We start from the raw sequence: 13,683 nt of genomic DNA on the forward strand, positions 1-13,683 counted from the left end.
GGGCAATCATGCTAATTCCATTCCCTTTGCTAGTGTCAGGCTTAAGAAGGGCAGGGGTTATACATATGGACAGTGGGGTGTGAAAGAATGATGGTGGCTGGCAGGCATCTAGAAAAGGGCTTCTTGGCTCTTAAGAACAGACATATTAAAGAAATAGGTCCTTGAGCACTGGAGTGTGACATCCTTGAGCATTGGAGTGTGAGCATTGTGATGCCTGAAGCAGATACAGCCATCTTGGCATGAAAAAGGGAGCCAGCTGAAGTCAACTCCAATAAAATGAGAATGGCAGAATATTAAGGTGGAGAGAACACAGGTCCTTGATAATACTATAATTCATTTGAATTATACAACTTAGAAAGTGCCCTGCCCCATTCTGCTCGTGGCATAAGACAGCAGTTCCCTTATTGTTTAAGCTACATGATTTGGGTTCTCTCTTATTTGTAGCCCAAAACATTCTAACAGATTTAGCATCAAACTTAAGTACATCACTGCCTATTGGTCATTTTTGGGTCTTTGATCCTTGAAGATAAATGTGCACCTTTTGAGAGAGGATTTAATATTGAGAAACAATCAAAAATGAGGTTATCTAAACTGAATAATATTGTGTTTGATTTAACAGAAGAATTAACTATGGAATAATATATTGGTTTCTTTATGAGGCTAAAAGCTGGCCTGGAATCTGTCAAGAGAAGAGGTCCTAACATATCACGTAAAAAGGCCACACCTTTGGAACAAGTTCTCACGGTGACATCTCTGAAGGACAGCACTCATTGACTATCTACTTTTTTATATTTGTTAAGAACTAAACACATTAATAGACTCTGTATACACACCTTCTATTATATGTCATCTTCCTTCAATTCTTCAAAAACTGAGTTATACTGGGGTTTGTTTTGGGGACAATAACTGAGTCAAGAGCCCATATTCAAGTTATTTCTGGAAGGATCATATGGTGCAGATATATGGCATGGCTGGAAATGTTGGGTCCCTCCTCATGCACCAATTTTAACACCTGGTGGCATACCAATTGAGAGCATTAGGCTTCAGAATTGAACAGTAGGTGATGGAGCAAGAATTAAAACTTAATCTGATTGGATGACCTTGGAGAACCCCTAAAGCCTCATTTCTCTCATCTATAAAATGAGATAATAATAGACAGTAGTTGGGAGAACTCAGTGGAAATATATAAAAAGTATTTAGGAACGTGGCTTTCTCCTAGGAGGCATTCAGCATTAATCACTATTGCAGTCAACCCAGGGACTGCCTGGGAAGTGTCTGTGCTTATAGAAAGAGCAAAGTGAACAGCTGTTAGAGACCATTCCACTAACTCCCACTGCCACTGATTTCCCTTGCCATTTGTACTTCTTTTAAGGAGGCCAAAGCCCATTGACTACTTCAGCAATGGATACTTCTGATAGTGTCAGAGAACTTAAATGCAAATTGTTATAACATTCTTTGAGGTCATGGATGCCCCAGAATCTGAGAACTACTGTATCAGGATCCTGTTTGGATTCCTGGGCCCCTCTGAAACCTACCAAATCACTATTTCAGGAGTGGGACTCAGGAATGTGCATTTACCAAACTCTCCTGGTTATTTTTATGCATGGTAAATTACATAGACTACCAGATTAAGAACCCTTGTTTAGAAGGATACAGACAAACAGCAACAGCAGCTAATGGAGCACTTAACTAGATCCCAGGCCTTGCCTTAAGCACTTTACACGTGTTATCTTGGTGAAATCCCATTAACACCTCTGTGGAATATATCCTAGTTATCCCACACAGGATTTGTAAGTTACCTGTACAAACAAGGAGACAGATTCAGAGAGGCCCAAGGGAAAGCAACCTGCCTCCAAAGCCAGACAGTGCTACAGTGACCTCTGGGCTAATTAGTGTCATAGAGCTCTTTATTGTTCTCATGGGCATCAAAATGTCCTAGACTAACAGAGTTTTTGGAGGGGAATGGAGAGTAGGAGGGACAGTCAACTTCTGGGTCTTAGGTCCTACACCCAGGAGTTTTGCCCTTTATTTATATAGTCAGAATCATATGGAGTTAAGAACACAGACAGACTGGGTTCAAATCCAGGGTCTGCCACTTACTAGCTGAATGACCATGGGTGGGTGACTTAACCTAGCTGGGCCTCAGTTCTCCATTTGTAAAACGAAGATAACAATAGTACCTACCTTGTAGGATTGTTATGAGAATTAAATTAGCTAATATTTATAAATTGCTAAGAGCAGTGTTTGCCACAGAGTATGGGAGTGTGTCAAATGAATAAAACAAATTCTGCAAACTCACCAAGACTCAATAATTCTAGCTATGGATGGAGAGTGTGATTTGGAAACATGACTGGCTTTTTCCCAAGAACAGGGTGACTCCTGCCTTGACCCTGGTTGGCGCTGTGCTAGTTGGACATCCATGGGCTCTCTCTACCACCAGGGCCTGGAACACATACCCGCTTCCATGTCCTAAGCAGACAGTACACAGAGGTCAGGTCAGGAGTGAAGGTGTCCTTTTTCGGTGGAGCTGGCTGCAAGCCATGTCGTTATAAGACATATAAGAGGAGGGACAGTGACATTAGAAGCAGAGCCTCACAACTGGGGGGAAGGATTGGAAAGTCTCAGAAAGGTGGTGAATATCAGAAAATGGCTTTAAGTTCTCTGCACACCTGACTCCATGTAGCATTTGACAAACTCCAGATGCAGTATGGAGGGCAGGCATCATCGACTGCCCACAGAGGGTGTGCTGGGCCTCCCTGGGGAAGGGGGCTTTGTTCTTGTGTTTAAAAATCACTGCAGTCTTCCATAGGGTGATGAGATACAGATGTATGTGCTCAAATATGTACCTTTGGTGTTCAGTGAGTGCTAAGGATGGTGGGGCTCAGGATGAGGGCTCCTATCAGGTTTCCTGTAGGAGGCATATTGCAGTTTCTGAGTGCATTCTATAAACCCGTCTGACTGAGTCGAAGGGGAGAGCTGGCCTCTTTTGGATTTTGTCTTGGGATTGCTCTGTTAATTGTTTTAAAGTGACTGGGTCTTTTACTTGTTTCTTACATCCCTTTTCTGATTACTTAAAGTACAAATATCCATAGGGATTTAAAGCTTATTTATAGCTATAGAAAAGGTTTTGAATTATTCTGTTTCCTATCTGTAGAGCTGCTAAGTATCAGGACTTTTTTATTCATGTATTCATTCTTTCATTCATGTGGACACACATTCAACTCACCATTATTTGTTCTTTCAGTGCATAACATCACCCAACCCTCTGCTCTGTCTTGTTTGGGTTGTGATAGAGAGAGACAGTCTGGAACAATCTTTGCCCTCAAGGAGATGTGCTCCTGTGAGGGGAATCAGTGTGTGTGACTAATGAACATACAGAGTTGAACGTGATGTTGGAGGGCAGACAATGGCCTTCATAACTAGTTCCAGTCATTTTGGTCTCACCTACAGAGTTGCCTCTTCAGAGAGAACCTTCCTGGCCAGTTCATAATTCACGCCACTCCCCCCATCCCATTGCACCCTGTTTTTCATTACCCTGTTTAATTTTCTTTAGAGCACTTATGGCAATGTGAAATAATCTTTTTATTTGCTTATTGTCCATCTTCCCCAGTTAGCATTCAAACTGCATGAGAGCAGGATCACCATCCATGAATCCATGACTTCACAGCACATATAACTGTGCTTGACAGAGTTCAATAAATATTAGCTGAATGACTGAAGACAGGTTTATGTTTCCTCTATGAGATTTCCAAAAGCAAAAGCAAAAATCCCAGCCACTGTCCAGGAGGAGAAACATTATTTCTCAGCAAAAAGCCCTTTTAACCACTGGTCCATTATTCACATCAGCAAAAAGGGGCCCACATTGTGGTGGCTGCAGCAGATGACCAACATCTTATGTCAAGCTGCGTTTTCTCACAATTGCTGCACAGTCCTCATTGGTCCTGTATGCAGATCCCAAGTGCATCTGGGGGTGCTGATGGCAACACATCACGCTGATGTCTAGTCCCTGACCTGAAGACTCTCTCAACTTACTTAGGCACAATTTATAATCTCTGCAGAACTGGAGATCTGTCATTTAAAATAGCTTCTTGTCACATATTGGCCAGTATAAGCACTGGACAATGACCATGCCCGTAAGTGATATCGGGCAGAGAAAGTCAGCTATTGGGTGGAATTTAAGCAGCAGGGAGACCTGAGATTGGCTGTATCCATTACCACACTGTTGGTAGGAGCAGGCATGGGAGGCGGGATTTAAGATTACCGAGAAATCGAGGGATATTAAGGCAAAAGACATTCCTTTAACTGTTAGCAAAATATTGCTGTATCCTTTTTCCTTGGGAGCCAAGGATATGCCCCTAATTACACATGCAGAGTAAGTATGACATCCTGGGCCTGTTGAATGGCACAGCCAAGCCTTTGGATGTGGGTCTATGTGGACACATGTACTGAGCTTTGGAAATGGGCTTTGGGGAATGCTGGTGAGAGAGTGAGGCTGAAGGAAGGAGAGGGAGGGCTGGCAGATGACCCACGAATGGGTATTTTCTGAAGTTTCAAAGAAAGGTTCTGTCCTGCTGTGTCTCCATTCCTGGGGGAGATGGGTTACATATTCTTACAGTCTTCCAGTAGCATGTTCCTGTCCACAAAAGTCACCCATCATGTGGATTCTGTCTTCGGTCACAAATTCTATTCACTTCATATGGTGGTAGTGGGGGCTGTCTATGTAAGGTTTCAACTCCTTTTGGTAGTGGGGGCTGTCTATGTAAGGTTTCAACTCCTTTTGATGTAAAAAACATCATCATATTATTGAGAAAGCTGACAAAGTATGTGGAAAGTTCTCTGCACAAAGATAGTGAAAAGAGCTCAATAAACATTTCCTCCTGTTAATAATATTTCATTTGAAAAAAAATCACTGCAAGAGAAAAAGAGTTTCAATGGGTTAGATAAGTTTCCAGATGTAAGGTGCTATGACTTTAAAGTACAAGACATGTTGGTAAAAGAGCTTGACAGAATTTCATGTTTGGGTCCTGGAGTCAGTTTGTGAAACAAGAAGTTTACAAAGATGACGCATCAGTGCCAACCTAGTATTCCACTGTGTGTTTCAATGCAGGGTGAATCTGAAGGCACTTATTTTAGGCTGGGTTCTCCCAGTCATGGACCCTGAAATAAGGATTTTAGTGCAAGTAACTTATATGGGAGGTGATTCCAGAAAGCACAGTTGAGAAGGGAGAAAAGAGATAGAGGAGGGAAGAAACAGTACAGCGTGTGCTGAAGAGCAGGGGACAGCTGTGGATAGCTGGGGCTCAAGGCTGTTGAGGGCTTTGGAAAAAGTATAGAATACATGCCTCAGAGCGATGCCTCCTGAGGGATACACAGCTCTTTATTCCATTCCTCTATGAGAAATCTGGGGTATTTATCCTTCAGTCTTGTCTATCCTTGGCTGATGGTTTTGCTGGGGGCAGCAGATCCTCAACACTTCCTGTCTTCCTTGCTTAGGGCCCAGAGATGACTTAGTCAGCTCTTGGGTGAACATTCTCAAGTGCTCACAGTAGGAAGCTGTCAGCACAGTAGGAAGCCCGGTTACCGTGGGGAACTGGACGGGGCACCTACAAAGTCTCTAGAGGGCTCAACATCTTCTGTGGTCTAGGTTGCTCCCCATAACCCGGGGCTGTATTTGCATCCCCATTTCAATAGTATCAGGATGAAGTAGAAACATTCAAAGGCCATTTCAGAATGGTGAGCTCAGCAGCAGGAATGACCTGGACTACATCTCATTGAAAGAGCACCTACTGTGACCGAGCCTGTCAGGACACATCAGAGAACAAAAATCTTGGGGCTGATTCTCTTTAGACCCATTTGGGTCATGCATCCACATCTGCACCAACCACGTGACCAGATGGGTGGAAAACCTGATTGGCTAGGCCTGGGTCTTATGCCTAAATCAGAAATTAGTGGGGTCACACCCTGTCCTCACCATTTCCCAAAAACTGAGAGTAGGGAGGCATGGTTTTTCTAAAAGAAAACTGAGGAACTGCTACCAGGAGAGGGAAAATTGAGACTGGACAGGCAAAAGCTATGGATATCCACTCATCTGTTAGATGGATATATGCCATCACTTTTAGGATAGAGAGTTTTTACAGATGCAGATACCACAGCCCAGGCAAGTTCAGAGATGTGCCTAAGGTCTCACAGGTAGTAAGAAGTGGAGCTGAGGCTGGAACTCAGAGCTGAAGTTGGAGCAATGCCTCTGCTGCAACCGTGAAACATACAGTCTCCAAAATATAGCCAGAATTTGAGGTGGAAAACAATAGAGTCATTCAAAGGAAGCATTATCATTTCCACGGAGACTAAGCAGTGAGGTCCAGGCAGGTATATGTTGGTTGATCCTCTACTAATGTGAAATAAGAAGAAGAATGGAGGGCTTGCATTCCCCTGAGTCTGGCTTCTTTAGAGGTTGACTTAAGCTCTTGAGTTGATAGCAACTCGAGCAGGCTTACTTCTGTGCTTCCTTCTCTGGCAACCTTTTATTATTTTATTTTTTTAAATTTTGTTTATTTTTAACATCTCTATTGGAGTATAATTGCTTTACAATGGTGTGTTAGTTTCTGCTGTATAACAAAGTGAATCAGCTATATGTATATATATATCCCCATATCTCTTCCCTCTTGCACCTCACTCCCACCCTCCCTTTCCCACCCCTCTAGGTGGTCACAAAGCACTGAGCTGATCTCCCTGTGCTATGTGGCTGCTTCCCACTAGCTATCTAGTTTACATTTGGTAGTGTATATAAGTCCATGCCACTCTCTCACTTCGTCCCAGCTTACCCTTTCCCCTCCCCATATCCTCAAGTTCATTCTCTACGTCTGTGTCTTTATTCCTGTCCTGCCCCTAGGTTTTTCAGAACCATATATATATATTTTAGTTTCCATATATATGTGTTAGCATACGGTATTTGTCTTTCTCTTTCTGACTTACTTCACTCTGTATGACAGACTCTAGGTCCATCCACCTCACTACAAATGACTCAATTTTGTTTCTTTTTATGGCTGAGAAATATTCCATTGTATATATGTGCCACATCTTCTTTATCCATTCATCTATCAATAGACACTTAGGTTGCTTCCATGTCCTGGCTATTGTAAATAGAGCTGCAATGAACATTGTGGTACATGACTGTTTTTGAATTATGATTTTCTCAGGGTATATGCCCAGTAGTGGGATTGCTGGGTTGTATGGTAGTTCTATGTTTAGTATTTTATGGAACCTCCATACTGTTCTCCATAGTGGCTGTGCCAATTCACATTCCCACCAGCAGTGCAAGAGGGTTCCCTTTTCTCCACACCTTCTCCAGCATGTACTGTTTGTAGATTTTTTGATGATGGCCATTCTGACTGGTGTGAGGTGATACCTCACTGGAGTTTTGATTTGTCTTTCTCTAATGATTAGTGATGTTGAGCATCCTTTCATGTGTTTGTTGTCAATCTGTGTATCTTCTTTGGAGAAATGTCTGTTTAGATCTTCTGCCCAGTTTTGGATTGGGTTATTTGTTCTTTTGATATTGAGCTGCATGAGCTGCTTATAAATTTTGGAGATTAATCCTTTGTCAGTTGCTTCATTTGCAAATATTTTCTCCCATCCTGAGGGTTGTCTTTTCCTCTTGTTTATGTTTTCCTTTGCTGTGCAAAAAATTTTAAGTTTCATTAGGTCTCATTTGTTTATTTTTGTTTTTGTTTCCATTTCTCTAGGAGGTGGGTCAGAAAGAATCTTGCTGTGATTTACGTCATAGAGTGTTCTGCCTATGTTTTGAGTGTGTTATTTTGTGGGCTGGGTAGAGGAAGCACCTGGGTGAGTAGATGTTCTTCTCTGCTGGTCAGGGGTCTGTGTGAGAAAGGAGGAGTTGAAGTAGGATCTCACCACTTGTGATTGTGCTGACAGAATGGAGAGAAGATTCTAGTCTGCTAGGAAGGAAAGGGAGACTAGAAATCTAGGACAGGGTCACAGAAAGAGGGTGCACTCAAGACACTCTAGTTGATGTCAGTTTTGGTGAAGTCTGTACTCCTTGGCACTGTGGGTCCACTTTCCCTGTCATGGAAGGAAATCTTCGAGTGTGTGGTTTTGGTGACTGAGCCATCAAGCAAGCCTAGAGTGAGCCTCTGTGGTTTTGTGTGGGATCCTGGATTATCTGCAGCTCTCAAACCTGCCTTCCTGATAAGAGGAGTAATGCATGAGAAATATGATTGGGAAGAAAACTTCAGAGTCTGAACAGTTTGGTGCAAATGCTCAGGTTCTCTCCCTGCCATATGTTTAGACTGGACTGACGGGGAGTGATTTTGGCAAATACATAAATCACTGAAACATGATTATGTGGCCTTTAGGACTCCTCAGCTTGAAGGATTCAGTTCTTCTGGGTAGAAAGAAATGGCAACAGTTTATGAAAGCACAGTGAGATGACAATGCTGATTTTTCCCCTCCAATCACCTTAATGGTTATAAAACATGACTTAATAAAGGTCTCTCTTTGGTTTGTAGCAGGCTGGAAATGAAATGTAGCAGAGGTAAGGGAGAAAAACCCAAGGGTGGTGCCTGTTATGTTAAAACCCAGAACTACTGTGATTGGCACCAGTGGCCCAGGAGATCTGACTGCCAGAGTTGAAAATGGAATAGGTTTCTACCTGAAAAGGACCAGGTTCCCAGGAGGTAATGAGACAATCTATTATGGGTCATTCTAGGCTCTGAAACTATCTCTCCATCTTGCAGCAATGGCAGAATATTTCACAATCAGAAATGCTTACGGTTCTCAAAATTTTCATATGCAACTCTTTTGCATGTTAGTGGAATATTTGCAGCTGCTGAAATTGCTACCTTTTTTCTTATAAGACAAGAGCCTCAGAACATTGGTTTCCTTGGTCAGAGACATCTCAGCTCTGGAGACCCAGTGTGAATCACCTAAGAATATGCTGCGTTCACATTTTCCTTGGACTTTTATTGCTTCCCTTGGGCTGTCTGAGAGCAAGACAGAAGCAGGGGAGGTGAGTGCTTATGTCAGCATGGGTGGCCCTGTGTCTGAGCCCACCAGTCAGCCTGAGAAGGATTCAAAAACATCTGGTGGGACAAGTTCATGGAGCTCTCTACGCTTAGCACAGCACAGCTAATTAGTCCTCGGCGCTCAAGGCCTTGGCTGATTTGGCATCCCCCCGTGTGCCACGACTTTTGAAAATGTGCTGTGTTAGAGAGGACTGCTGATTACCAGTAACTTGAACCCATCGCCAACTGGCCTAACCAGAAAAGCCATTTATTGGCTTACATAACTGAAAAATCCTAGGACTGGGGTGCAGGGCATCTTATAACATCCTGCCATCCCCCAGTACATGGACTGAGAGCAGAAGAGGGGGTGTCTCTAAGGAAAGTTACCAGGAGCGGGGGGTGGGTGCTGCACAAGCAGGAGCAGATGTCCCAGGCTCCTCCCTGGCAGGTGGAGTCGGCTCTGTCTGATGCCCAGGTCTGTTTTCTTAGGCTCTGCACCAACTGCCTTCTGAGGCATGGCTCCTGCCAGCTCTTTTGTGTCTCTCCTGGAGGGTAAGATTTTGCCCACCAGCATTTGTGAACTTTACAGCTTGCCACACATTTAACTTATTCTTTTTCGTTCTCAGAAACATAGTGTGAGATATTGTTATTGTTCCCAGTTTACAGAAGAGAAAAACTGAGGCCCTGACCAGTTCAATGATTTTGCTCTTTTCATTTTAGTTCAGCTCTAATGTGAGGGATGAAGGAAGCTGAACTGCGACTAAAAGTGAGCTATTCCAACCTGTTTAAAAACAAGTTAGGAAAATCTGTTCAGAGAATGTGCCCTAAATCCTCCCAGCTTCTTCATCCCACTTTCCCCTGGAACTCCCCTAACAGCAGAGCCTGGCGGCATGATGATGATCCAAGCCCTGCCTCATTCCTTAGACCCTTTCTTTGGGAAATCTGACTGAGACAGGGAGCGGCCTGGCCAGATGAGTCTTGAATGTGTGTAGTCACTTCACCAGCTGTAGCTCACGTTGCAGGAAGCAGCGTCCAGCAGTCAGCCTCCCACACATGTGCCTACCTTCTGGGCAGTGTTCCTGGGAGGCGGCTGCAGAGCTGGGCTGTGAGTGAAGCACGGATCTCCAGAGGGGCCTGCAGAAGGACCTCAGAGATCTCCTGGGCCAGGAGTTGGGCTCCTGCTCTGTGCCTTGACCTGTGTGTCCACTGTTTGGGATATGGGATGGGAGAAGACTCTGTCCCCTCAATCCCAAAAGTTTTTCAGTCAGTTAACAAACATTCCAGAGACAAAGCAGGTTTCCCATAAATATGACCAGAGGTTCATGTATGGGGCTAGGCAGAGAAGTCCAGCCCCAAATGTTTAGGTTTTAAAAGTTTAAAAGTTAAAAGTTTAACTGAGAGAGAGCAAAAGCCACCGTGAGAGCCAGAGAGAGCAGTTCAAATAATATTGACACTTGTGCCAGTGACTCCCAGGGAGTATTTGCCCAAATGAAGCAAGGGAAAGAGCTATGGACCTACTAACTATTTCCCTGCTCAGGTTGGTCTCAGGTGCCTATAGATATGAGCATCTCACATCACTGATTGTGACTCTGGTAATTAATGACACAATTTTCCATGAGACATGGTTAATAGAACACAAGACAACTGAGGGAGCAGATCTGTCCTGGTGCTGGACGGAAGGCTGACTGGGAGTGTGTGGTGATCTCCTGCACAACATCTTTCTAAGAGAGGTTCAAGATTAATTTTGACCATCCATGGTTTTTCTTTTTGCATCAACTTTAAAACCCAACAATATGGAGAAGCCAAAGAGGCATCTCCATTCAGTGTCACGGCATCTGGAAGCCATCCTTTGTGAAGCCTTCCCAGCCCACCTCTCCTCCGTGGACATCAGCAACACTCATAGCTGTTTGATGCACTTTGCAGCCTTTGTCTCCAACAGTCCCCACTCCCAGGCTGTAATGAACTACCCTGAAGAGAAACACCACAACATGAGGGTTCATAAAATGATAAATATTATCATCTTCAAGGCATGAGCTGAGCCTTGAAGAGTGGATAGGGCTGAGGTTGGTGGGGAAGATCAGGGAGAATGTTGGGCTCCTGCCCTTCCCTATGTTCTCTGCTCTGTGCCTGGAGACTCAACAAGTCTAAGATTGCTGCCCACTGGGTCCCTCAACATGGGTGCCAGGACATCCCTAAACTCTCACCTGACACTCAAGTCAAATCTTCTATCAGCCCTTACCTCAATGCTGGCACTAAGCAGCTTCATTTTGTGGATGAATGAGAAATTCTCACTCTGGGTGATAAAGAAATATGCAGGCTTCTCTCATACCCACCTATCTGCCAGGGTGGATGGAGGGTGAGATGGTGGGAGGTGAGTATTGTGGTGTATGCACATGCAACAGTTTCATAATGAAGGAGGTGCCAGGATTGGATGGGCTTTTAAATGACTGACATGAAAAGCCTATTTGGAGAAGTTGGACATTTGTGTATTGTCAGCTTTCTGCATGGAGTTGTTCACCTGGTATTTGTTCATGGACATATTTAAGCCCAACTCTGTGGAGATGATTAATAGTCCTGAATTAATAGTGAGGTGTAGCTGGAGTGGAAGCAGCCCATGGACCACAGGCTCAGGCCATCTTCCTACCCACATTTGCCAGCCAGTTTCTCCTTTACTATTTCTTGGCTTCGCATCCTGATCAGACTTCCTCCCTTCACTCCTTGCTGTGTGTTTCCTTCTCATCTGCCCTTCTGGATCAGGGAGACATGCAGACATGGAGGGTCAAAATGTACACCCCCCCCATACCCTACACATGTGGGCTTAGCAAGCAGAGTGGCAGAGTGAGACAATACACATCTGGCACACGGTACCTACTCCATACACTTGGGCCATTATTTCTGGTTGTCACATTTTACGCATCCTGCCAAAGTTCGTTATTATTTTATAACCCTAGGCTTAACTGGTAAATCTTTGTTGGCAGTGAAAAGCAGTGTGATGCAAAGGAAAGGACAGTGGATGGAGAATCAGGAGACCTGGAGTCTCACCTAATCACACCTACTGGCTGTGTGACCTTGAGCAAGACACCAAGTCTCTCTAGGTTGAAAATTCCACATAATAGAAATGCTCCATTAGAGAAATGAACTAAATGTTTTCAAGGTCTTCTTCAGGGGTGACATTTAATGGCTCTATAAGAGTGACTATAAAAATCAGACTGTCTCTGTACGTGAAGAGGTGTGGTACCCCGTGGGATTTCTGCTCGCATACTAAGGGCCAGTTTCTGGCTGGCTGAGTTATCTCCTCAACCATCTGGCCCATTACAGTTTCACCATTTGTCACTCTGCCATATTGCCATGGCCTCAACCTATGATTGAATCAAGGCATCATTCTTTAAAACAGATTAGAAATCTTTGCCTGGGAATTAAGTCAACAGAGAAAATTGTATTGGTTCAATGAGATGTGATTCAAGAACATGCAAATGGTGACATTTTTAGCTTGGCTCACATACAGCTTTACAAGCTCAGCTCGTTAAAAGAAGATCAAATAAAATGTAGACTTATTGATTTAACCAACTACAATAAGCTAAAGCAGACTTTCTGAAAGTCAGTTAAGAATGAAACCCTGGCCTCTCCCCCAATCCACAGACGTGGAAGGGAAATGGTGACATGCGTGTTGTTCAGCAGACTGTCTGTATCCTCCTCACTAGCTTCTAGCTGCAGCATCTGATTGTTTATGAATGCCAGTCCTTTGTGAACTGGTGAAAAGTTGATTGAGAAGGAAGGGCTGACATCTGAGGGTACCCAGTTCCCTGGAATGTAGCACATCACAGTTGACCTAAGAGCTACTATTAAACTTTGCGTTAAGGGTGTACCTGGGGAAGAGAAACTGAAGACATTAAATTTTAGAGCTGGCTATGCATGCAACTGCCAAACTCTCCAGCCCTTCCCGTGGTGCGTTTCCTGTGATCCTCCAAGCCTGAAGAAGCCATTCAACCTATGTTACTGGGAAGCTTCCAATCAGTTTGGTTTAAGCAATTGGTTATGCCCCAGCAGCTGATAAAGCATTTTTTCAGTGCCCAGCAGTCATCTTTGATGTCTCTTCCTCACCCACAGCATCCCCGCCATCAGCCAGGACCACAGGCTTAACTCATATTCAGATTTTCTTCACTTTTCTCTCCTTTATAAAAAGCTTTACTGATATATAATTTATATACTACACAATTCACTCAGAGTATACAATTAAATGGTTTTTGTTATTATTAATTTTTTAAAATTGTGGTAAAATATATACCATAAAATCATTTATTTTAATACAATTGTTGGGTAAAGCCACTAGTAACAGCAAGATTATAATGCAAAAACTACAAGAGATTTTGTAAGGCTTGCAGACAAAAATGGATAGCTTCAAAGGGATAAGAAAACTACAATTCCAGCTGCTGTCCTTAGTGCCAGAATCAGTGTGATTAAACACCTTCGAAATTATGGAGAATGGCTCTGATTTTGGTCAATGCTTAGCACATTTTAAGTTGACATTTAATATGTTTTTATATATAAGTGGGTATAATTTTGTTAATAAAAATATTAAACATTATATACGATGAAACCTACAAGTGGAAAAAATATTTTGATTTGATATAACTAAGTTGAAATACTTTACTGAATAAATCCT

This window comes from Tursiops truncatus, chromosome 19 (genome assembly GCF_011762595.2).
Source record: "Tursiops truncatus isolate mTurTru1 chromosome 19, mTurTru1.mat.Y, whole genome shotgun sequence".
Lineage (NCBI taxonomy): Eukaryota > Metazoa > Chordata > Mammalia > Artiodactyla > Delphinidae > Tursiops > Tursiops truncatus.